This window comes from Bos javanicus, chromosome 3, assembly GCF_032452875.1.
Source record: "Bos javanicus breed banteng chromosome 3, ARS-OSU_banteng_1.0, whole genome shotgun sequence".
NCBI lineage: Eukaryota > Metazoa > Chordata > Mammalia > Artiodactyla > Bovidae > Bos > Bos javanicus.
Window position 1 is genome coordinate 60,169,187 of NC_083870.1, and position 25,174 is coordinate 60,194,360.

The window sequence follows — 25,174 nt, forward strand, 5'->3', positions numbered from 1 at the left end:
GCAATATCATCCTAAAAGGGTCTATGTTTGAGTGTTTTAATACTAACACACAGGTTAATGAGAACATTAAATATAAAGCTTTAAATATAAATAATAAGCTGAAAAAAATTTTAAAAAGAAAAACTATTTAAACATACATTACAACCCTATATAAATAACTGAAGGTCAAACCACTCTCTGAATATAATGTTTAAAAGATTGTATGGTTTTTTCCCCCAGCAAATCAGCTAATACAGACTAGTATAGACTTTATAGATCCTTATAAACAGTTAACTTTTCATTGAAAACTGGTATGGAACAGATATTGCAAAACATTAAAAAACAAACATAACTTTTAATGAAAAAAATGTGAACTATAATTTAAAAAACCTCAACATTGCTAACTCACTGACTTAAATCTAATACATACAGAAATTACAAAAACTTAGTATGGTAGTTGCTGCTGCTGCTGCTAAGTCGCTTCAGTCATGTCCGACTCTGTGTGACCCCATAGACGGCAGCCCACTAGGCTCCTCTGTCCCTGGGATTCTTTGCTTACCAAACATAATTTGCTGACAAGTGGACATCAGCAGTACATTTTAAAACATTCTATGATTTGAAAAAATATTAAGATTTAAAATATATAAAATCAGTCACAGCAAGAAATTTCAATTGAGAGGAAAAAAATCCTTCTAGTTGACTGAGATATGTTAATTTCTAGACTTGACACTGAGGATTGCTCTTACCTGATCTCTTGATTTAGGGATCTCACTTTGAAACAGCTCCTTCAGGTAAAAGTAAACTGTCCATTTGCACAAAAAAGTAACCTGTGACATTTAAAAATGATTCGGGGTATTTGCCTTGTGACATTTTTATTTAAGGATGATAAGGGGGGAGGAAGGAGGGAAAGGAAAGATCTTTTAAAAAAAATCAAATGGGAGATGGAAGGGTGACTCGAGAGGGAGGGAATATGTGTATACCTATGGCTGATTCATGTTGAGGTTTGACAGAAAACAACAAAATTCTGTAAAGCAATTATCCTTCAATTAAAAAATAAATAAATTATAAAAAAGTAATCTATCAAAAAATCTTATGATTTCCTGCCTACTGCTTAGCAAACAAAATAAATTGAAACAATAATGACAAGCAGAATAAAAAGGAATAATATGTAATCAAATTAGGATACCACACACACACACACACACACACACACACACACGCATACAAAGGAAACACTGACTAATGCATTTTGCCAAGAAAGAGCTCATTTGTGTACATTTTATTTTGTGCAATAAAATTAGTACCAATCTAAACAAACAGGCAACAGTATCTACAAGACCAAACTTCTTAAATTGTAGCTTTCTGAGAAATGTGTGTATATAATAGATAATTTCTTTATTAACAACCGACTTTACACAAAACACACCATCAACAGGTGTCTACAGTCTTTAATAAACATCTATAGACTATTAGAGAAGGCAATGGCACCCCACTCCAGTACTCTTGCCTGGAAAATCCCATGGATGGAGGAGCCTGGTAGGCTGTAGTCCATGGGGTCGCTAAGAGTCAGATAGGACTGAGCGACTTCACTTTCCTTTTTCACTTTTATGCATTGGAGAAGGAAATGGCAACCCACTCCAGTGTTCTTGCCTGGAGAATCCCAGGGACGGGGGAGCCTGGTGGGCTGCTGTCTATGGGGTAGCACAGAGTCAGACACGACTGAAGTGACTTAGCTTAGCAGACTATGAGCTGTCTCTTTATGGGTGTAAAGTGGATAAAATTCCTGAATCTTTCACTTGCTTTCTTGGGATAAATTCTATTCATCCTCAAGGCTCAGCAAAGATGTCACCTCTTCATGGAATGTTTCCCACACATTTCCTGGAAAAGTAAACTGCTCTCTCCACTGTTTCCAATAATCTTGGAATTTTATGTTAAAATTTGTTTATAAATTTATGTCTCAAATTGTGCAATGCACATATTACATAATAAACATACATATAAAAGTATTCATTCATTTTTAATAAGTTAAAGGTCTAAGTAGAATCAAACACTTGAAAATATTTTACTTATGATAGGATCATATTTGTAAATTATCCAACAACCACCTAGCTGTTTATATAGAGAGACAACAGCAATGGAAGTAATGTCATTTAACTTCTCTATTTAATCTGTTACAAAATTTTATTCATTCTTTGAGTTTCATTTTTATTAGTGCAAATGTGGATTTCTAAAATAACTTCTTTTCCCTTCTTCCAGCCACTCCTTGCAATCACTCATCTCTGACATATGAACCTCCCCAAATATTACACTCACAGTATTCCCTTGCCAAAAGTACAAGCTAATTCTAATATTTCAGCCCAAAATATTTGTTTTTAACACGTCTAGCTAGACAGATCCAACATTGCTGGAGTTTTGTACAAATATTCCAGATTTCTAATTATAACACTCAGATTAATTTATTTAAAGCAATGTATAAACTTTATAACAAAATTACCATAGGAAGGAGGGGGAGGAGGTGGAGGAAGCAGAGAAGGGAGTAATCTTCAACATTTAAAATTTATCCTTTTTCTTCAATAAAACTCTTTTTTATCTGTTACAAAGTCCTTATAGAAAGCAAAATCTTTAGTCCTTCCAGCAGTATTTCTATATATAGTAATGTGACCAGGAAGCTGTTGTTATATAAGTACTTAGGCAATTTGATTCTTACTACAAAGAACTCTACTGTCATCTACTGCTAGAAAGAAATAACTACAGCTTTAACTAAAACTGAATTTCTTCATAATTCAAATTAATCTTAAGAAGTATTTTTCTTGTTACCCTGATAGTATCTTCATAACCTGAATTTGTGCTAAGATGTCTAGCCATCTACCCAAAACTTGCTGTAACAACATATCTTCTATTCTATTAATAGTTTAAATAACGTATGATAATAAATTATACCAGGGCTTCCCTGGTAGCTCAGATGGTAAAGAATCTGCCTGCATTGCTGGAGACCTGGGTTTGATCCCTGGGTCGGGAAGATCTCCTGGAGAAGAGAAGGCAAACCACTCCAGCATTCTCGCCTGGAGAATCCCATGGACAGACCATGGGATCACAAAGAGTCTGACATGACTAAGCGACTAACACTTTCACTACGATAATAAAACTAGAGAGTAATCAACCTAGAAGTTATAAAATCTTTATTATTCATTCTGCATTAATTCTAAAATTCATAATAATTTTCAGAGTTGAACCTCCTTTGATTGCCATATCACAAAATATTGCTTTATTTCTGATGTTTAATAATAGTAATGATGATACCTTACATTTACAAAAACCTTTTACAACATATAAAATGGTTTCCACTGATTTCAAAAGAAGCAAACAGGACAGGTATTATTATCCTTATTTTAAGATTAGAAAACAAACATATAAAATATTAAGTGACTTGCCAAAAGTCACCTATGTCCTCTGCTTCCTGCTGCTGCTGCTGCTAAGTTGCTTCAGTCGTGTCCGACTCTGTGAGACCCCATCAAGGTTATCTGTACTGACAAAATGATTCCCACAGTAAAGACTTTTTCAAACAAGGGTAGGGAAGTAGAGATTAACGGCTAGTAGGAGATGGAAATAGTTTTCAAAGTCTGAGATTCTGCTACGAGAAAATGTTCATTCAGATGGTTACCTTATTAGCCATGCAATTTCACTGTCCACATTTATGTTTATAATCATGTTGGGGCCAAGTAGAACTATATACTTTAGAGTTTGAAGGTTAAATTAAAAAAACAAACAAACACGGAAGCATATTTGATATGTAAATAATATATCTGCTGCAGGCAGAGAGGAAATGATATGACCATGACCCCTGCTATACAAACAAAGGTTTTGGAGTAATAGTTTTGCCTTTCCCAAAATGGATTCATACCTTTTATAAGTGAATTCAACTATTTAAGACTGGCTGATTGCATTTAGCACAGCATAACAACAGAGGTTCATCCATGTTGTGTTTTTCAATAGCTTACTAATTTTTTATTGACTAGTACTCCACTGTATGGACTTACCACAATTTATATATACATGTACAATCAAATTGTCTTTGCACCTTTGTCAAAAATCAGTTACCCATAACTGAGTAGGTCTATTCTAGATTTTCTACATTGTTCTACTGACCTATGTGCCAGTTCTTTCATCAGTGGGATACTGTGTTGGGTACTGTATCTTTTAAGTTAAGTCTTCAAACTGATTGTATAAATCTTTCAACATTTTTTTGTAAATTGTTTTGGCTATTATAGTTTCTTAACTTCTCTATATAAATTTTAAAAGTTTGTCCATGTCTACAAAAAGAATGTTGCTAGAACTTAATTGAGATTGTTTATTGAGAGAAATGATAACAATAGGTTGAGTCTTTCAATCCATGATCATATCGTATCTCATTTTTCAGGGCCTTTGGTTTCCTTCATCAATGTTTTATATTTTTCAGCATACAGATCCTGTACATATTTTGTCAGTCTTATACTTAAGTACTTACTGCTCTTGAATTGGAGCTATTATAAGTGGTACTTTGAAAGATGTTTGCAGTTGTTCGTTGTTAGTATATTGAAATATGACTTATTTTTGTATGCTAACCTTGTGTACTGGAACATGGCTAAACCCACTTATTAAGCTTTGGGGATCTTTTCCTTTTGTAGATTGCTTGAGATTTTCTTTGTAGAAAATTGTTACCTTTGAACAGATACAGTTTGGTTTATTTTTCCTTTTTAATTCCTTTGTTATTTACTTTTCTTGCCATACTGTACTGCCTAGGACTTCCGGGAACACATTAAACAAGTGGTAAGACTGAACATTCTTGCCTTATTCCCAATCTTAGGAACAAAGGGTTCAGTTTCTCATCATTAATTTTGATGTGAGCTGTAGAAATTTTTTGTAGATGCTCCGTACTGAGATAAAGAACTTCACTTGTAATCCTAGTTAGCTGAGTGCTTTTATATAAAAAGGATGAATTTTATTAAATGGTTTTTCACATTTGTTGGTTTGATCATATGGCTTTAGTCTTCTTTAGTCTGCTAATATGGTGGATAACAGTTACTAATTTTCAAACAGTCAGAAAACGAAGATCATGGCATCCGGTCCCATCACTTCATGAGAAATAGATGGAGAAACAGTGGAAACAGTGTCAGACTTTATTTTGGGGGGCTCCAAAATCACTGCAGATGGTGACTGCGGCCATGAAATTAAAAGACGCTTACTCCTTGGAAGGAAAGTTATGACCAACCTAGACAGCATATTCAAAAGCAGAGACATTACTTTGCCAACAAAGGTCCGTCTAGTCAAGGCTATGGTTTTTCCTGTGGTCATGTATGGATGTGAGAGTTGGACTGTGAAGAAGGCTGAGAACCGAAGAATTGATGCTTTTGAACTGTGGTGTTGGAGAAGACTCTTGAGAGTCCCTTGGACTGCAAGGAGATCCAACCAGTCCATTCTGAAGGAGATTAGCCCTGGGATTTCTTTGGAAGGAATGATGCTAAAGCTGAAACTCCAGTACTTTGGCCACCTCATGCGAAGAGTTGACTCATTGGAAAAAACTCTGATGCTGGGAGGGATTGGGGGCAGGAGGAGAAGGGGACGATGGAGGATGAGATGGCCGGATGGCATCGCTGACTCGATGGACGTGAGCCTAGGTGAACTCAGGGAGTTGGTGATGGACAGGGAGGCCTGGCGTGCTGTGATTCATGGGGTTGCAAAGAGTCGGACACGACTGAGCAACTGAACTGAACTGAACTGAAACCAGACTTGAATTCCCAACATAAATACCTCTTGGTCTTGGTGTACTATTCTTTTTCTAAATCACTGAATTCAATTTAGTAATATTTTATTAAAGATTGGTATATGTTTACAAGATATATTGTTTTGAAGTTTTATTTTTATGTACAGTCTTTGCATGATTTTGACATCAGATTAAGAAAGGCTGCATAAAATAGAGGATTCTTTTATTGAATTTTTATCTTTTTTTATTAGAAGGATAATTGATTTACAGAACCTAATTGTTTTCTGCCAAATATCAACATGAATCAGCCATAGATTTACATATGTCCACTCCCTCTTGAATTTCCCTCCCATCTCCTCCCCCATCATATCCCTCTAGACTGTTTCAGAGTCCCTATTTGAGCTCCCTGAGTCATACAGCAAATTCCCATTAGATATCTATTTTATTTATGGTATTGTAAGTTTCCATGTTACTCTCTCCATACATCTCACCCTCTTCTTCCTCCCCTTTTCCCCATGTCCATAAGTCTGTTCCCTATGTCTGTTTCTCCATTGTTGTGCTACAAATAAATTTATCAATTCCATCTTATTAGATTCCATATATATGCAGTAGTATACGATATTTATCTTTCTCTTTCTGACTTACTTCACCTCTGTATAATAGGCTATAGGTTTGTCCATCTCATTAGAACTGACTCAAATATGTTCCTTTTTATGGCTGAGTAAGATAATCACGTTGGTGTGATCACTCACCTAGAGCCAGACATCCTGGAATGTGAAGTCAAGTGGGCCTTAGAAAGCATCACTACTAACAAAGCTAGTGGAGGTGATGGAATCCAGTTGAGCTATTTCAAATCCTGAAAGATGATGCTGTGAAAGTGCTGCACTCAATATGCCAGCAAATATGGAAAACTCAGCAGTGGCTACAGGACTGGAAAAGGTCAGTTTTCATTCCAATCCCAAAGAAAGGCAATACCAAAGAATGCTCAAACTACCACACAATTGCACTCATCTCACATGCTAGTAAAGTAATGCTCAAAATTCTCCAAGCCATGTTTCAGCAATACATGAACCATGAACTTCCAGATGTTCAAGCTGGCTTTAGAAAAGGCAGAGGAACCAGAGATCAAATTGCCAACATCCGCTGGATCATGGAAAAAGCAAGAGAGTTCCAGAAAAACATCTATTTCTGCTTTACTGACTATGCCAAAGCCTTTGACTGTGTGGATCACAATAAACTGTGAAAAATTCTGAAAGAGATGGGAATACCAGACCACCTGACCTGCCTCTTGAGAAACCTATATGCAGGTCAGGAAGCAACAGTTAGAACTGGACATGGAACAACAGACTGGTTCCAAATAGGAAAAGGAGAACGTCAAGGCTGTATATTGTCACCCTGCTTATTTAACTTACATGCAGAGTACATCATGAGAAATGCTGGGCTGGATGAAGCACAAGCTGGAAACCAAGATTGCCAGGAGAAATATCAATAACCTCAGATATGCAGATGATACCACCCTTATGGCAGAAAGTGAAGAGGAACTCAAAAGCCTCTTGATGAAAGTGAAAGAGGAGAGTGAAAAAGTTGGCTTAAAGCTCAACATTCAGAAAACGAAGATCATGGCATCCGGTCCCATCACTTCATGGGAAGTAGGTGGGGAAACAGTGGAAACAGTGTCAGACTTTATTTTTCTGGGCTCCAAAATCACTGCAGATGGTGACTGCAGCAATGAAATTAAAAGACGCTTACCCCTTGGAAGGAAAGTTATGACCAACCTAGACAGCATGTTCAAAAGCAGAGACATTACTTTGCCAACAAAGGTCCGTCTAGTCAAGGCTATGGTTTTTCCTGTGGTCATGTATGGATGTGAGAGTTGGACTGTGAAGAAGGCTGAGCGCCGAAAAATTGATGCTTTTGAACTGTGGTGTTGGAGAAGACTCTTGACAGTGCCTTGGACTGCAAGGAGATCCAACCAGTCCATTCTGAAGGAGATCAGCCCTGGGATTTCTTTGGAAGGAATGATGCTAAAGCTGAAATTCCAGCACTTTGGCTACCTCATGCGAAGAGTTGACTCATTGGAAAAAACTCTGATGCTGGGAGGGATTGGGGGCAGGAGGAGAAGGGGACGATGTAGGATGAGATGGCTGGATGGCATCGCTGACTCGATGGACGTGAGTCTGAGTGAACTCTGGGAGTTGGTGATGAACAGGGAGGCCTGGCGTGCTGCGATTCATGGGGTCGCAAAGAGTCGGACACGACTCAGCGACTGAACTGAACTGAACTGAAACTTATTTTAGAGTAGTTTTAGATTTACAGAAAAAATTGCTAAGATACTAGTACAGACAGGTACCATATACCCAACATCAGTTTCCATTATTATCAACATCTCACATTAACATGGTAGATTTGTACAGTTAATAAACCAATATTAATACCGTATTGTTACTAAAGTCCAAAGTTTACTCAGATTTCCTTTTTCAGTTTTTACCTAATTTCCTTTCCTGTTCCAGGATCTCCTCTAGGATACTGCATTACATTTAGTGTTCAAGTCTCCTTAGGCACTTCTTGGCTGTGATGGTTTCTCCAACTCTCCTTGCTTTGATGATCTTGACAATTTTCAGCTTTGGTCATGTATGTTGTAGAGTATACCTCTGTTGGTATTTGTGTGATTTTTTTTTTTATGATTAGCTAGGGTTATGGTTCTTAATAAGAGGAAGAGGACAACAGAAGCAAAGTTGCATTTATATCATATCAAAGCTATATACTATCAACAAGGCTTATCACTGTGGATGCTGACCTGGATGCATTGATCACCTAGCTGAAGTAGTTACCAGGTGACTTCACTTATAATTACTTTTCCCCGTTTCTTTCCATACTGTACTCTTTGAAATAAACTCACTATGCCCAGGGCACACTTCAAGAATAGGGAGTTATACTATCTCATTGAAGGCATAGTGGAATTCTGCCTGGGAAATGTATCTCTTCTGCCTATTTATTTATTCAATCACTTATTAACATCAACATGAACTCATGGATATTTATTCTATACTTTGGACCCTAATCCAATACTACATTATTTTGTTGTTAAAATTACTCAAGCTTTGAGCACTGGAAACTCAATTGCCTCTATGTCTTTTGACACGTAATCGTGTGTGCATACACACATGTGCATGCATGCGTATTTGAGCACTTACTTATTTTCTACCACTATAAAATGCTGCCGCTGCTGCTAAGTCACTATAAAATGGGCCATGCTCATTTTCTGTACTTACTGCTCCAGTCCCCAAATCAGTCATTTCTCCAATAAGCCCTACTTCCTTTACTAGAGCATAGTATTAGAAATCAAGACTTTCAAACTAGGTGTGCTTACAGCTACTGGGATGTTGTTGCTTCCAGGCCCTCTTAGCTGTGAAAGAGAGAAATGTATGTGAATACTAACATATATGTATATCCATTTTTATAAATATTTCTATATGTAACCACCTACATCTAAAGTAAGATAAACATAAGTTCTTCCTGGTACTGCTAACTCTAATTCATTACTCTACAATTCATTTTAGCTTCCTCCCTTGCTTACCTGAAAACTCCCACTTCAATAGTGAAACTTGGCTTCCACCATGAGCCATCCATTTACTTACTTGTTTAATTTCAGTATACACACATGGCAACACCAGCATTGTGAATCTGATCCAGTTAAAAACGTTATCCCCATGGGAAACAACTTTATCAACCAGAGTACACTACTATGCAGTTTCTTTAGCCTCTGCTATTAGAGACTCTACTTACTTCCAAATTTACTTAGGTCAGCACCTACTGTATCATGTTTAGTGAAGCTGTTTCACACATTTGTAATACAGTTAGAATGTTTTCTCACATTTTGCCTTTCATTCTTGGATTCCTCAGCCTATTAAATGATTTCTTTTTAATTTTGCGTACATTAAAGTTTACTCTTTGTACTTCAAAAGCTATAGGTTTGAATAAATACATACTGTCATGTATCCACAATTATGCATCATACAGAATAAACTACCACCTTAGTATTAATAAATCTCCAACGCATCCCTATCTTTGGCACCTCCTGACTTTTTTTTTATAATTACCAGAAATTTGCCTTTTCCAGAATGTCATTTAACTCAAATCATACTCCATAGAATCTCTCAGACTGTAATCACTTAGCAGTATGCATTTAAAATTTGTACGTATCTTTTTGTGCCTTTACAGTTCATTTGTTAATAATCATTGAATAATTTTCCATTATATGGATATACCACAGCTTGTTTATACGTTTACCTACTGAAGGATATTTCGGTTGCTTCTAGTTTTCAGCAATCATGAATAACACTGCCACCATCTTTCATGTGCAGGTTGTTGTGTGAACATAGTATTTAAATCTCTGTAATAAATTCCCAGGAGTGTGACTGCTAGATTGTAGAACGACTATGTTTAGCTTTCCAAGAAATTGCCAAAATGGCTATACCACTTTTCATTACTACTAGCAATAAAAATGAACTTCCAGATGATCAAGCTGGCTTTAGAAAAGGCAGAGGAACCAGAGGCCAAATTGCCAAAATCCACTGGATCATCAAAAAAGCAAGAAATGTCCAGAAAAACGTCTATTTCTGGTTTATTGACTATGCCAAAGCCTTTGACTGTGTGGATCATAACAGACTGTGGGAAATTCTGAAAGAGATGGGAATACCAGACCACCTGACCTGCCTCTTGAGAAACCTATATGCAGGTCAGGAAGCAACAGTTAGAAGTGGACATGGAACAACAGACTGGTTCCAAATAGGAAAAGGAGTACATCAAGGCTGTATATTGTCACCCTGCTTATTTAACTTATATGCAGAGTACATCATGAGAAACGCTGGACTGGAAGAAGCACAAGCTAGGATCAAGTTTGCTGGGAGAAACATCAATAACCTCAGATATTCAGATGACACCCCCCTTATGGCGGAAAGTGAAGAGGAACTAAAGAGCCTCTTGATGAAAGCGAAAGAGGAGAGTGAAAAAATTGGCTTAAAGCTCAACATTCAGAAAACGAAGATCATGGCATCCGGTCCCATCACTTCATGGCAAACAGATGGGGAAACAGTGGCTGACTTCATTTTTTTGGGCTCCAAAATCACTACAGATGGTGACTGCAGCCATGAAATTAAAAGAGGCTTGCTCCTTGGAAGGAAAGTTATGACCAACCTAGACAGCATATTAAAAAGCAGAGACATTACTTTCCCAACAAAGGTCCATCTAATCAAGGTCATGGTTTCTCCAGTAGTCATGTAAGGATGTGAGAGTTGGACTATAAAGAAAGCTGAGCGCTGAAGAATTGATGTTTTTAAACTGTGGTGTTGGAGAAGACTCTTGAGAGTTCCTTGGACTGCAAGGAGACCCAAGCAGTCCATCCTAAAGGAGATCAGTCCTGGGTGTTCATTGGAAGGACTGATGTTGAAGCTGAAACTCCAGTACTTTGGCCACCTGATGCGAAGAGCTGACTCATTCGAAAAGACCCTGATGCTGGGAAAGACTGGGGGCAGGAAGAGAAAGGGACAACAGAGGATGAGATGGTTGGATGGCATCACCAACTCAATGGACATGAGTTTGTGTAAACTCCGGGAGTTGGTGATGCACAGGGAGGCCTGGCGTGCTCCAGTCCATGGGGTCACAAAGAGTTGGACAAGACTGAGCGACTGAACTGAACTGAAGCGCTAAAAAGTTCCTATTGCTCTGCATCCTTGTCAGGAATTTGCAGTTGTGTGTGTGTGTGTGTGTTTAATTATTCTAATTCTAAAAGATGTACAGTGGTATCTCATTGTTGTTTTAACTTTCAAATCCGTAGTAACAAATAAAGTTAAGCATCTTTTCATATGCTTATATGCCATCTTTAGTGAATTTAGATGATTATTTTTTCCAGTGCATGCATTCAAGGTTATAAATTGCCTTCTAAGTACTGCTTTTTCTAAATCCCCCAAATTTTGATAAGTTGTATTTTTATAATAAATTAGTTCAAAAGTTTTTTTAAAATTTCTCAAGACCTCGTCTTTTGACCCATGTGTTACTTAGACGTATGGTCTGTAATTAACTTCCAAGTATTTGGAAATTTTTCTAGCTTACTTTTTATAATCAGTTTTTCATTCAGTTCCATTGTGATCTACAAATATACTTTGCATGAGTACTATTTTTTAAACTTTCAAGGTGTGGTATACAGCCCATAATGTGCTCTATCTTGGTGAATTTTCCATGCAAGTTGGAGAAGAATGTAGATTCTGTTGAAACGACAAAATCTACATTCTGTTAAATATGTTGTTGGCATATTCTATACATGTTATTAGCTCAAGTTGACTAATTGATAGTGTTGTAGGTCATCAACATACTTACTGATTTTTATGCCTGCTTGGCATATCAAGTATCAAAACAGGGATCTAAGTCTCCAACTGTAATAGTGCATCTGTCTATTTTTCCTTTCAATTCTATCTGCTTTTGCCTCATGTATTTTGACACTCTGTTGTTAAAAGCTAATTTTTAGAATTGTTAAAACTTGGAGAACTGACCACCAAATCATTATATAATGTTCCTTTGTATTCCTCATAATTTTCATTGTTCTAAAATATGCTTTGTCTAAAATTAATATAGGTAATCCAAGTAACTTTTGGTTAGCGATAACATGGCATATCTTTTCTCCTTTCATTTTCTTTTGTCAGGTAGATAAAAAAAAAATGGAGTCCAAGACAGTGCAATCACACAAATGGAGAACAAGCCTATAAGAGGGGAATCTAGAACCTGAATGAGAACCTGTGGTCATGGGTATAACCAGTCAGGTGAATGCTGGTACCAACCCCTATTTGCATAGGACCTAAACTGGGAAAACACACCCTCTCCTGTGACTAGTCCTGGCTGTAACCAATCAGGTGAACACTGGTACCCATCCCCTATTTTGCATACAGTGTAACCAATCAGGAACCATGGGGAGGAGACAAAAAGTATAAAAGGGGGAGCCAAGAAGACACGGAGCTGCCTCCTGGGCCACTGTGCCCTTGCCTCGTGGTAGCCTGCTGCCCAGTTGACCTGTAACTAAGCTGTAACTAGCTTGTCCTAGGAGAAGGCAACGGCAACCCACTCCAGTACTCTTGCCTGGAAAATCCCATGGACGGAGGGGCCTGGTGGGCTGCAGTCCATGGGGTCGCTAGGAGTCGGACAGGACTGAGCAACTTCACTTTCACTTTTCACTTTCATGCATTGGAGAAGGAAATGGCAACCCACTCCAGTGTTCTTGCCTGGAGAATCCCAGGGACGGGGGAGCCTGGTGGGCTGCCATCTATGGGGTCACACAGAGTTGGACACGACTGAAGCGACTTAGCAGCAGCAGCAGCAGCTTGTCCTAGGAACACAGCCTGCTGCCCACTTAATACAAATCCTGCCTCTTTGAGCTACAAGTGGTCTAGCCTTCCAAATCTTTGTTAGGAGGAGACAAGATCCAAGAGAGAGAAATATAACAACCTGACACTTTTTACCTGATTCCTTGTATTTAAAGTGAATTTCTTACAAGCAACAGATAGCTGGGTCTTCTTTTTTTATACATGAGGGTCTTGTTTTTTAATCCACTCTGACAATCTCTTTTGATGTATTTATACCATTCACATTTAAAGTGACTGTTGAAATAGATTAATATTCACTGTTGTTTGTAACTGTTTCCTACTTCTTGTAGCACTTTTCTTTTTTTCCCCTATTTTTCTGCTTCCTCTGATTTTATTTGACGTTTTATACAATTTTAATCTCCTCTCAACACATCAATTATACTTCTTTTCAGAATTTTTTAGTTGTTGTCCTAGTGTTTGCAATATACATTTTTAACTGAATTAAGCCCATCTTTAAATAACAGTATATTGCTTCATTTGTAGTGCAGCTACATTCTAACAGTGTATTCCCAAGTCCTTTCTCTTATCCCTTATGACACTGCTGTCATTCATCTCCCTTAGCCATATGCTAGAATCACCCTGTATATTGTTACCATTATTAAACAGTTGCCTTTTAGAGCAATGATGAATAAGAAAAGATTTTTATTTTACCTTCACTTTTATCCAATACTTTTCCTTTCTTTATGTACATCCAAATTTCTAACCTATGTAATTTTTGTTCTCCATGAAGAACTTTTACAATTTTTGCAAGACAGATCTGCTGGCAATGAATAGCCTTCATTTTTGTTTGTCTGAGAGAGTCTCTGTCCTTCACTTTTGAAGGATAATTTCACTGGATATAAAATTAATTATAGGTTAGTGGGTTTTTTCTTTCTCCTCTTAAATATTTTACTGCCCTCTCTTCTTGCCTGCATAGTGATGAGAAGCCTGCCATAATTCTTATTCTGTGATTCTTCAAATAAGTTTTTTTCCATCTCCTCTGACTTCTTTCAAGACTCTTTTAGTCTTTGGTTTTCTGCAGTATTTAATGATGTGCCCAAGTGTAGTTATTTTGGTATTTACTTTGCTTGATACTTTCAAACTAGGCTTCCTGGGCCTGTATTTTGATGTCTATCATTAATTTTGTAACACTTTCTCTGCCATTATCACTTCAAAAATTTCTTTTGCTGCTTTTACTTCTCCTTCTGGTATTCCAATTATGCTGTATGTTACACTTTTCAAAACTGTCCCATAATCCTTGGATGTTCTATTCTGGGTTTCTTTCCATTCTTTTTTCTCATTGTACTTCAATTTAGACAGTTTCTATCAACCAATCTTCAGCCTCATTGATACTTTCCTCTGTTCTGTCCAATCTGTTGATGAACCCATCAAAACATTTATTTCTGTTACTGTATTTTTTTTTTTTACGTTTACCATTTTCTTTTGATTCCAAAGACTTGCTCTCACAAGTTTTACACTCTCATGCAAGTCCATACTCAGCCTCCAGAAACTTAATAATATTATCATTTAAATGTCCTAATGATGATGTATGGCTCCAGTGGCTTCTGCTCTCAACTTCGTAAGCTCATCTTTGCTGCAAGTCTCTGGATTTGCCTCACTCCAGATTTCAGGTTGGTGGCAGCTCTTGTAAGATCAGGAGTGATGGTTCACTGGTTAAGACTCTGTGCTTCCACTGCAGGGGGCATAGGTTTGATCCCTGGTTGAGGAACTAAGATCTCACACACCATGTGTGTGAGATCTAACCTAACCAAAAATAAATAAAAGCTCTTTAAAAATTTAAAAAGAAAAAAAAAAAAAGGAGTGATGACTTCTAGCTTTGTAATACCATCAGAGCTGAAACTAGAAGTCTCTTTCCTTCCTCTTTTATTCCTGTTTCCTTGTTCTTGCATTCTTTCTTGCTTGAATACTGCACATTTATATAGTTGGGGGTTTTTTTTTGGTGTTTTTCTAGAGATTACAATATACATACTTCACTTCTCATAGTCTACTTAGATTAAAATTTTACTTCAAGTGAAATTTATGAGTCTTATAAACATTTGGTTTCCTTTAAATTCTTCCTTTATATTGCAGTTGTCATGTTTATACATCAACATACATTGGAGATCCCATAAGACATTATAATTTTTTATTTCAACCATCATAGTTCAATCAACCCAAGAGAAAAACAGTCTGTTACATTTATCCAGATATTTACCATTTCTGTTGCTCCTTGTCCTTTCATGAAGTTCTAAATTTTTCTCTGGTATTTTTTCTTTTCTGCCTGAATAACTTCATCTACCATTTCTTTTAGAGCAAAACTTCTGGTGAAAAATTATCCTTGGTTTTAGTAATTTCACTACGATGTATTTGGGTGTGATTTTCTTGAGCTTCTTAAATTTTTAAATTATGTTTTGCCAAATTTGGGGAATTTTAAGACATATTTCTTCATTTTTTTCTGCATTAATCTTTTTCCTCTCCTACTATAATTTTAATGTGTCAATGAAAAAATTGTGCCTGCCATCTCAATACACAAAGGACATTGCAGCCATCAAGCCATCACATATAGCTGCCCCTCCAGTGAGCCCTGAGGAAACTCGGATAGAAACAGGATGCCTGCCACCAAGCCATGAGCCACTATAACCACCCTCAAGTGGTGAACCCTGAGAAGACAGCACAGGCCCCAGATAGCTGAGGTGTATGTCAAAGGAATGATTCAATAAGCCCAGACTTTTCATCTTCACATACATAGAAAAGCACTACATCATTAACTAGAGATGCCTGGTTTTCTTTAACAGGAATCTTTTGATGTTCCTACTGCCTGGCCTTTGTTGCAAAAATTCTTATATGTCCTGGCTCCTCCCTTACCTCTTCAGAGCAGTCTCTCAGAGCTATCTGAGAGGCTTGTCCCAGATTTAAGTCCTCAGTTTTGTCTGCTAAATAAGACATAATTCTCAACTTTCAGGTTGTGCATAACTTTCAGTCACCAAATGACATGTATATTAGATATTTTTCTATTGTCCCACAGTTTCTAAAGCTCTGTTCTTTTAAAATTATTGATTTTCTGTTATTTACATTTAAAAAATTCTTTGGACCTTCTATACTAATTCTGTCATCTCATTCTCTCTGAGAGCTTTAGGCAGCTGTACAGTGGCTGTTGTTCCCGCCACTGCCACAGGAGTGCAGTGTTACTTAGAGACAGGATATGGAAAAAAAATTTTCCTCACATGTTACTTCCTGAAAAAGCTTCAGTTCTGGGATGCAGACTACCTTGAATCTAAACAGCGATATGTGAGAGGAAACAGAAAAACAAGGAAATTCACTACTGTATCTTTCTTCAAATTTGGATTTCCATTCTCATCTGCTTACTACTATTTTCAAAATCTTCCCATAACTACACAACATGTTATGTTCAATGAGTTTAGGTGTAATCAGTAGGATAGACAGCATTATATATGCTTATTCCACTTTAATTGGTACTAGCAAGCAATTTCACCACTTTTAATTTTAATAGTAATTTAAAGGATACAATTGAACTTTCAATATGCTCCACCTTGATCAGTGTACAATTAACAAATATATCCTCTAAATAAACTCACAATAACACTGTAGTATTTTGCTACTGTACTTCATGTGACAAAAAAGTTAAATGCATACATTTCTTTGAAAAATATAGCATATAAAATTTACTAATAACAAAGACGGTACCATCATTAATATGGAATTAACTTACATGCCTGGAAAACTGATACATTTTCAAATATATAAACAAAATTTCTGGAGAAAAGACAATCTCTTTAACAAGTGGTGCTGGGAAAACTGGTCAACCACTTGTAAAAGAATGAAACTAGAACACTTTCTAACACCATATACAAAAATAAACTCAAAATAGATTAAAGATCTAAATGTAAGACTAGAAACTATAAAACTCCTAGAGGAAAACATAGGCAAAACACTCTCTGACATAAATCACAAGCAGAATCCTCTATGACCCACCTCCCAGAGTAATGAAAATAAAAGCAAAAATAAACAAATGGGACCTGCTGCTGCTGCTGCTGCTGCTGCTGCTAAGTCGCTTCAGTTGCGTCCAACTCTGTGTGACCCCATAGATGGTAGCCCACTAGGCTCCCCAGTCCCTGGGATTCTCCAGGCAAGAATACTGGAGTGGGTTGCCATTTCCTTCTCCAGTGCATGAAAGTGAAAAGTGAAAGTGAAGTCGCTCAGTCGTGCCCGACTCTTAGCGACCCCACGTACTGCAGCCTACCAGCTCCTCCGTCCATGGGATTTTCCAGGCAAGAGTACTGGAGTGGGTTGCCATTGCCTTCTCTGAAATGGGACCTAATTAAACTTAAAAGCTTTTGCACAACGAAGGAAACTATAGCAAGGTGAAAAGACAGCCTTTAGAATGGAGAAAACAGCATCAAATGAAGCAACTGACAAAGAATTAATCTCAAAAATATACAAGCAACTCCTGCAGCTCAATTCCAGAAAAATAAATGACCCAATCAAAAAACGAGCCAAAGAACTAAACAGACATTTCTCCAAGGAAGACATGCAGATGACTAACAAACACATGAAAAGATGCTCAACATCACTCATTATCAGAGAAATCCAAATCAAAACCACAATGAGGTACCATCTCAGGCTGGTCAGAATGGCTGCTATGCAAAAATCTACAAACAATACATGCTGGAGAGGGTGTGGAGAAAAGGGAACCCTCTTACACGGTGGGAATGCAAACTAGTACAGCCACTATGGAGAACAGTGTGGAGATTCCTTAAAAAGCTGGAAACAGAACTGCCATATGACCCAGCAATCCCACTGCTGGGCATACATACTGAGGAAACCAGAATTGAAAGAGACATGTGTACCCCAATGTTCATCGCAGCACTGTTTATAATAGCCAGGACATGGAAGCAACCTAGATGTCCATTGGCAGACCACTGGATAAGACAGCTGTGGTACATATACACAATGGAATATTACTCAGCCATTAAAAAGAACACATTTGAATCAGTTCTAATGAGGTGGATGAAACTGGAGCCTATTATACAGAGTGAAGTAAGCCAGAAAGAAAAACACCAATACAGTATACTAACGCATATATATGGAATTTAGAAAGATGGTAACAATAACCCTGTATGCAAGACAGCAAAAGAGACACAGATGTATAGAATAGTGTATTGGACTCTGTAGGAGAGGGAGAGGGTGGGATGATCTGAGGGAACAGCATTGAAACATGTATATTATCATATGTGAAATGGATCACCAGTCTAGGTTTGATGCATGAGACAGGGTGCTCAGGGCTGGTGCACTGGGATGACCCAGAGGGATGGGATAGGGAGGGAGGTGGGAGCGGGGGTTCAGGATGGAGAACACATGTACACCCATGGCTGATTCATGTCAGTGTATGGCAAAAACCATTACAATATTGTAAAGTAATTAGCCTCCAATTAAAATTAACAAATTTAAAAAAATAAACAAAATTTCATGGTCATACTCCATATTTTCATTCTTAAGCTACCCATAACACCTAAAGATAACACATAAATCCCAGTGTATAACAATCTAAAGAAGTTTATAATCTTGCTAAATGGTAAGCAATAAGATAAATTAGTACAAGAAACAAAGATAGTATTTTACTAATCTACATCAAATGAGGATTTGAATCCACAATCCACATTATATGAATCTTGAAATATTAATGTAAGAACATATAATTGCTCAAAAAGCATATTTTTACATTGAAAGAGAAATATTCTATAATTTCTTTTTCAAGATTTTAAACTACTTTATTCAGACGTTTGAGTCTAGAATACACTGTCCAATATGGTAGTCACAACAAGTGGCTGTCTAAATTAAAATTCACCAACATTCACCAAAATTGAACTCTATTTTCAATTACACTAGTTATACATCAAATGCTGAATAGCCATATTTGGTTAGTGGTTGCCTTTTAAATAATATAGATATAGAACATTTTCATCATCCGAGAAAGTTCTATTAGACAGAACTGGGCAATAGAAACATTCAGAATTTTATGGAGGCACAGTTCCTGAGATATCCATAGGCCAGAACTCTGTGAGCCCTTACTAGTTTACACTTAGGGTGAGAAGAATTTTAAACTATTATGTTTTAAATATAAACTTATTTTTGAATTTCCCATTGGAATTATTTTCAGGACTTATTGTATATTATGATTTATTTAAACCTGTGATTTCATCAAGCCATACGTTTGAGTCAATGCTTGACTTATTAAATAACCAAATAAATTATTAAATGACATTAAAATCACTTAAATTTTATAATAGAATTTTATAATAGATCTTCCTCAACTAACTAGGGTTACACCCCAATAAACCCACTGTAAGCTGAAAATGCATTCAATACACTTATCCTACCAACCATCATAGTCTAGCCTACCAGAAAACTTACATTTACTTAGAGTTAAGCAAAACCATCTAATACAAAGCCTACTGTATAAAAAAGTATTGAATATCTCAGGTAATTTCTTGAATACGGTATTGAAAGTAAAAAACAGAATGGTTATATGGGCACAAAACAGATGTAAGTGCGTCTGTTGTTTTCCCTCACAATGGTGTGGCTGATTGGGAGCTGCAGCTTGCTGGTGGCTAGCATGATGACAGAGTATTGTATTCGCATATGTATTTGCATATTGCCATGCTGGGAAAATATGAAAACTTGGAAGTACAGTTTCTAATGAATGCTTTTACACCATCATAAAGCTGAAAAGTTATTAAGTCAAACTATCATAAGTCAGGGGGGCCATCTGTACTAGAAATAAAAACAAACATAACAAAACATATTTGATTAAATACCCAGGATCAAACGATATAGGAAAAAAGATGTTGAAAGTTGTATTATCTGTGCTGATTATCCACTTAATCACTGAATAACCATAAACATCTTGATAATATTTTAAAAAACTGCTGATAGATATTACTTTTTGTAAGCGTTCTGAATAGAATATTTGAAGAGAATACTATAGATGGGAAGAACTATGGAAACCAGGATTAGTTATTTCTATGAATTAACTGACTCCTTTCACGTTGAGTATTTTAAAGAACCTAGGATTTGTTATGCTTGCTGAGAGATGGGTTTATGACATTTTAAACTAGTCAGTTTTTTCTACAATTCTTGGTTTCCTCTTCCACAAAACAAGATCATTAATACCTTACCTGACTATATCATTGGTTTTATGTGTGACTCAAATAAGATGATGTAAGTGAAATGGCTTTGTAATATTATAAAAATACAGACTGGTATTACATTAACATATTTGGTTAATAATATATGGCAATTATTAACTTAGATTAAGGAAGGTCAAAGTATATTTTAGTATCATCTTTTAATGTCTAGATGCTGGAAGCATTCAAATACCAAAAGGTGCAAGTAAGATTTTTCTGAAACTATTGTGTTGTAATATTGTAATAGCAGAAAATGAAGAAGAATTAAAGAACCTCTTGATGAGAGCGAAAGAGGAGAGTGAAAAGGTCAGCTTAAAACTCAACATTCTAAAAACTAAGATCATGGAATCCAGTCCCATCACTTCAAGGCAAATAGATGGGGAAACAATGGAAACAGTAACAGACTATTTTCTTGGGCTCCAAAATCACTGAGGATGGTCTGCAGCCATGAAATTAGAAGATGCTTGCTTCTTGAAAGGAAAACTATAACAAAACTAGACAGCATATCAAAAAGCAGAGACATTACTTTGCCAACAAATGTCTGTCTAGTCAAAGCTATGGTTTTTCCAGTAGTCGTGTAGAGATGTGAGAGTTGGACAATAAAGAAGGCAGAGTACTGAAGAACTGATGCTTTCGAAATGTGGTACTAGAGAAGACCTTGAGAGTCCCTTGGACAGGAAGGAGATCAAACCAGTCAATCTTAAAAGAAATCAACCCTGAATACTCATTGGAGGGACTAATGCTGAAGTTGAAGCTCCAATGCTTGGCTGGCTTATTGAAAAAGACCCTGATGCTGGGAAAGTTTTGAAGGCAAAAAGAGAAGATGGTGGCGAAAGATGAGATGGTTGGATAGCATTACTGATTCAATGGACGTAAGTTTGAACAAACTCCAGGACATAGTGGAGTACAGGGAAGCCTGGCATGCTACATGCAATCTATGGGGGTCGCAAAGATTCAGACACGATTTATCAACAGAACAACAACAACAAATAAGAAAGCGGTTGGTGTGCCATAGCAGTCAATTTATGCAGTCTGGACAGAACACTGTAGGTCTGACTAGACAGTCCAATGACATCAAGACAATCAGTTCAGTTCAGTTCAGTCACTCAGTCATGTCCGACTCTTTGTAACCCCATGGACCTCCAGGGCCTCCCTGTCCGTCACCAACTCCAGGAGTTTACTCAAACTCATGTCCATTGAGTTGGTGATGCCATCCAGCCATCTCATCCTCTGTTGTCCCCTTCTCCTCCTGCCCTCAATCTTTCCCAGCATCAGGGTCTTTTCAAATGAGTCAGCTCTTTGCATCAGGTGGCCAAAATACTGGAGTTTCAGCTTCAACATCAGTCCTCCCAATGAACACCCAGGACTGATCTCCTTTAGGATGGACTGGTTGGATCTCCTTGTAGTCCAAGGGACTCTCAAGAGTCTTCTTCAACACCACAGTTAAGCATCAATTCTTCAGCGCTCAACTTTCTTTATGATCCAACTCTCACATCCCTACATGACTACTGGAAAAACCATAGCCTTGACTAGACAGACCTTTGTTGGCAAACTAATTGCTCTCAATATATGAGAGGTGTCAATTTTCTGTGTCCCATACTGTCTAATACATCTTACATATCAAGACATCCTTTTTAAAATCATGCTTTTTAGAAGGTAAGACACCTATATTATGAAAATAATTGTAATAAAAAATAGATTAGATTCTGAACTGTCCTGGGCGAAGCCTTTTGTTTGCATAATGAAAAACTCTGCAAATCAGTTTTCTTAAAATAAAAACTCTCAGTGAATATATATTTATCTTTAATATAATTCTATGATATAAAAATAAGAAATTTTATGTTTTATTCAAAACACAAAATGTTTTCACTGGAAGTACTTTGAAAACTAATAAATCTCCAGATAAAAAGAGCCAATACAGACAATTCAATGTGTTATTAAAATATCTTCAAGAGTCAGAGTCCAACAGGGACTAAATTTGCTGTGTATGGCTATCAAATATAAGAAAAAAAGAAAAAAACACAAACTTTTCACTTATACCACAGTCAGATACAGTCCACTAGTAATACACTGCTGCTGCTGCTGCTGCTGCTGCGTCACTTCAGTCGTGTCCGACTCTGTGCAACCCCATAGACGGCAGCCCACCAGGCTCCCCCGTCCCTGGGATTCTCCAGGCAAGAACACTGGAGTGGGTTGCCATTTCCTTCTCCAATGCATGAAAGTGAAAAGTGAAAGTGAAGTCGCTCAAGGGATAATTAAACATTTGTTCTTGAAGAATTTTTAACAAAGTAACTCTAATGATACACTAATCCAAACACATTTGTGAAATAACTTCTGACATATCAAGGAACGCCAGCCACTCGATCTGTATGGAAGACATTATAGCAAATATAAAGTTTGGTAATTTTAGAAGTCTAACACCCCTGACCATTAGTATGTTCAATTTAAGGGGCTTTAAAGGACTAAGGAAACTTTAAAGCTCCACAAAGAAAGGAGCTTTCTTTAGAAAGGTAAGTTCTGTGTATACTAGGTTTTGAGAAAATGCAATGGACTATATGAAATTTGAGAAGGGTCTTGGAGAACAGGTAAAATTTAGATAGGCCAGAAAAAGTAAAAAGTGTAATTCAAGAAGATAAAAATATATGAATAAAGGCAAGAATGACACACTCTATTCTCCCCATTCACTCTCTTTTTTCACATTAAGAAACATAAAAAAGAAAATAAGAGAAGAAATGTCAGAATAACATGACTTTTTTTGCATTGTAAGACCTGAAGTATTATTAAAAGGAGAAAGTTGAGGGAAGATGGAAAAAGAGTACATCAGGCAGAAGGAACAATGAGTTAAATATTTTGAAAGAAAAATGAGGCAGAAACAGTATAGCTACTGGGCTGAGAATGGACTGTGAAACAGAGAAAACCACTGAGAGTACTGGTAACAGTCCAAATAAGAGATGGTAGCCACTTGAACTGAGATACTGGTGGGAGAGAGAAAAATGGACACATTATACATATATTTTTTGGAGTAATAGGGGGATTTGCTGATAGATGGAATGAATAAAAGGACATTATCAAAAAATATTACCTATATTTTTGGCTTGAGTATCTGGGTAAACAGTGATGCCAATAACTAAGAGGAGGAAGGGTGAAGAACGAAGAGGTTGGAAGGATGTTCTAATAAAGAAAGATTTTGCTAAACACATTTATTAGACATCAAATTGGAGATTCCAAAAAGAGAGCAGGATATGAGTCTAGAACACATCATTGTTTTCTAAGTTTTATTTTACCTATAGCATATCTGTTATCAACTGTTCTACATTTCTGGTTATTCAGGGAAATAAAGAATGGCTTAATTTTACTTTTAACTACTAAATAAATCCTCCTTTCAAGGTGACTGTGAGTCTGATATGCATTCCAAAGGTCAGTCTCTCTGTACTTCCTCTTCTCTCCAAACTCCCAACATCTTCGATCTGATTCTCATCGTATTTGTCATACATGATTCCATGTCATTCCCAAGGAAAACAAACTCAAATTGACTTCCCATGGCCTAAAAAATCCAAATTCCTAGCATATTAATCCAGGACCTTTGGGAATCTTCAACAGATCTCCATTTAGCTCCATTTTACCAGTTTATATCTCAACAATAATAGTACCAAATTAACAGCCATTTCTTGAGAACATTTCTTACCCTTTCCTTAACTCTGTGCATTTGCATAAACAATCTCCGATTTGGTTCAAAAACCATACTTGAAAGCTAACAGACTTGTGATATGCAAAAATCCCCTCCTCTCCCCCAATTTGTCCTATCTATTGCCTGGAACCTGTAAATATGCTACAATACATGGCTAAAGAAATGCTGCAGGTACATTTACTAATGAATGGTTACTAATGAATCACTTTAAAATAAATCCTGGTGGATTATCTAGGTGGGCCCAATCTAATTACACATGCTCTTAAAAGTGGAGAACTTTCTCCAGCTTGAAGCAGAAAAGAGCCTAGCCAAGAAATTGTCAGATTCCATGGATGAAAATGATTGACTGCACCACTCCTGGCTCTAAAATATTAGGGTCCATGTGTAAAGACCAGAGAGAGGCCTCTAGGAGTTAAGGGCAGTCCCAAGGTGACACAGCAAAGAAACAGAGACCTTGATCCCATAATCACTAGAAACTGAATTCTGCCAAAATATGAATGAGCTTGGAAGTGGATTCTTCCCCAGAAACCCTAGATAAGAGCCTGTCAGAATTCTGACTTATAGAATTGTGAGATAATAAATGAGTATTGCTTTTAACTTTTAAATTTATGGTAATCTGTTATGGCAGCAATAGAAAATACCATATCTAAATGTAATGAGGTGACAAGGATTGCAAAAGTGGTATTCTATTTCCAGAGTACCAAACTATATGAAGTATGAAAATATAAAACTTCTAATCATGATTGACACAGGCACTCTCTCCCTCTAGCCCTTTAGTTCTTCATGGAGATTAGCACTTTACCATTGACCACTACTGACACATTACCCAAGATAATGTACAGGCAGCCCCATATCTAAATTTCCACTTAAGGACTTTCTAAATACCTGGAACAGAAATAAAGAAGATGAAAATTATCCTCTCAACTCCCACCACCACTATACAAATGAAGTCACTCTTCTCACCCACATGAGTGTCCTCATCAGTGTACACAAGGGCAAGTTCTAGGCCTGAGGCACCTGACTGATAGCATGGTAGGTCTGGCTCCACAGAACAGGGAGTGAATGCAGGGAGCTACTGGCTCAGAGAGCACACCGCAAATGTCCGCCCAGAAAGATACAGTTCACCTTTACCTAGAATTACTATGATGGAAGTCCAGTCTTCCCTATTAAA

General features: G+C 37.0%; 1 protein-coding gene across 1 annotated transcript in view; it reads right to left on the reverse strand.

Moving 5' to 3' along the window:
* The window catches only part of PRKACB (protein kinase cAMP-activated catalytic subunit beta), a 142,214-nt gene that overhangs the window by 88,554 nt on the left and 28,486 nt on the right, over window positions 1-25,174 (reverse strand). The gene's annotated exons all lie outside the window — the stretch shown is intronic.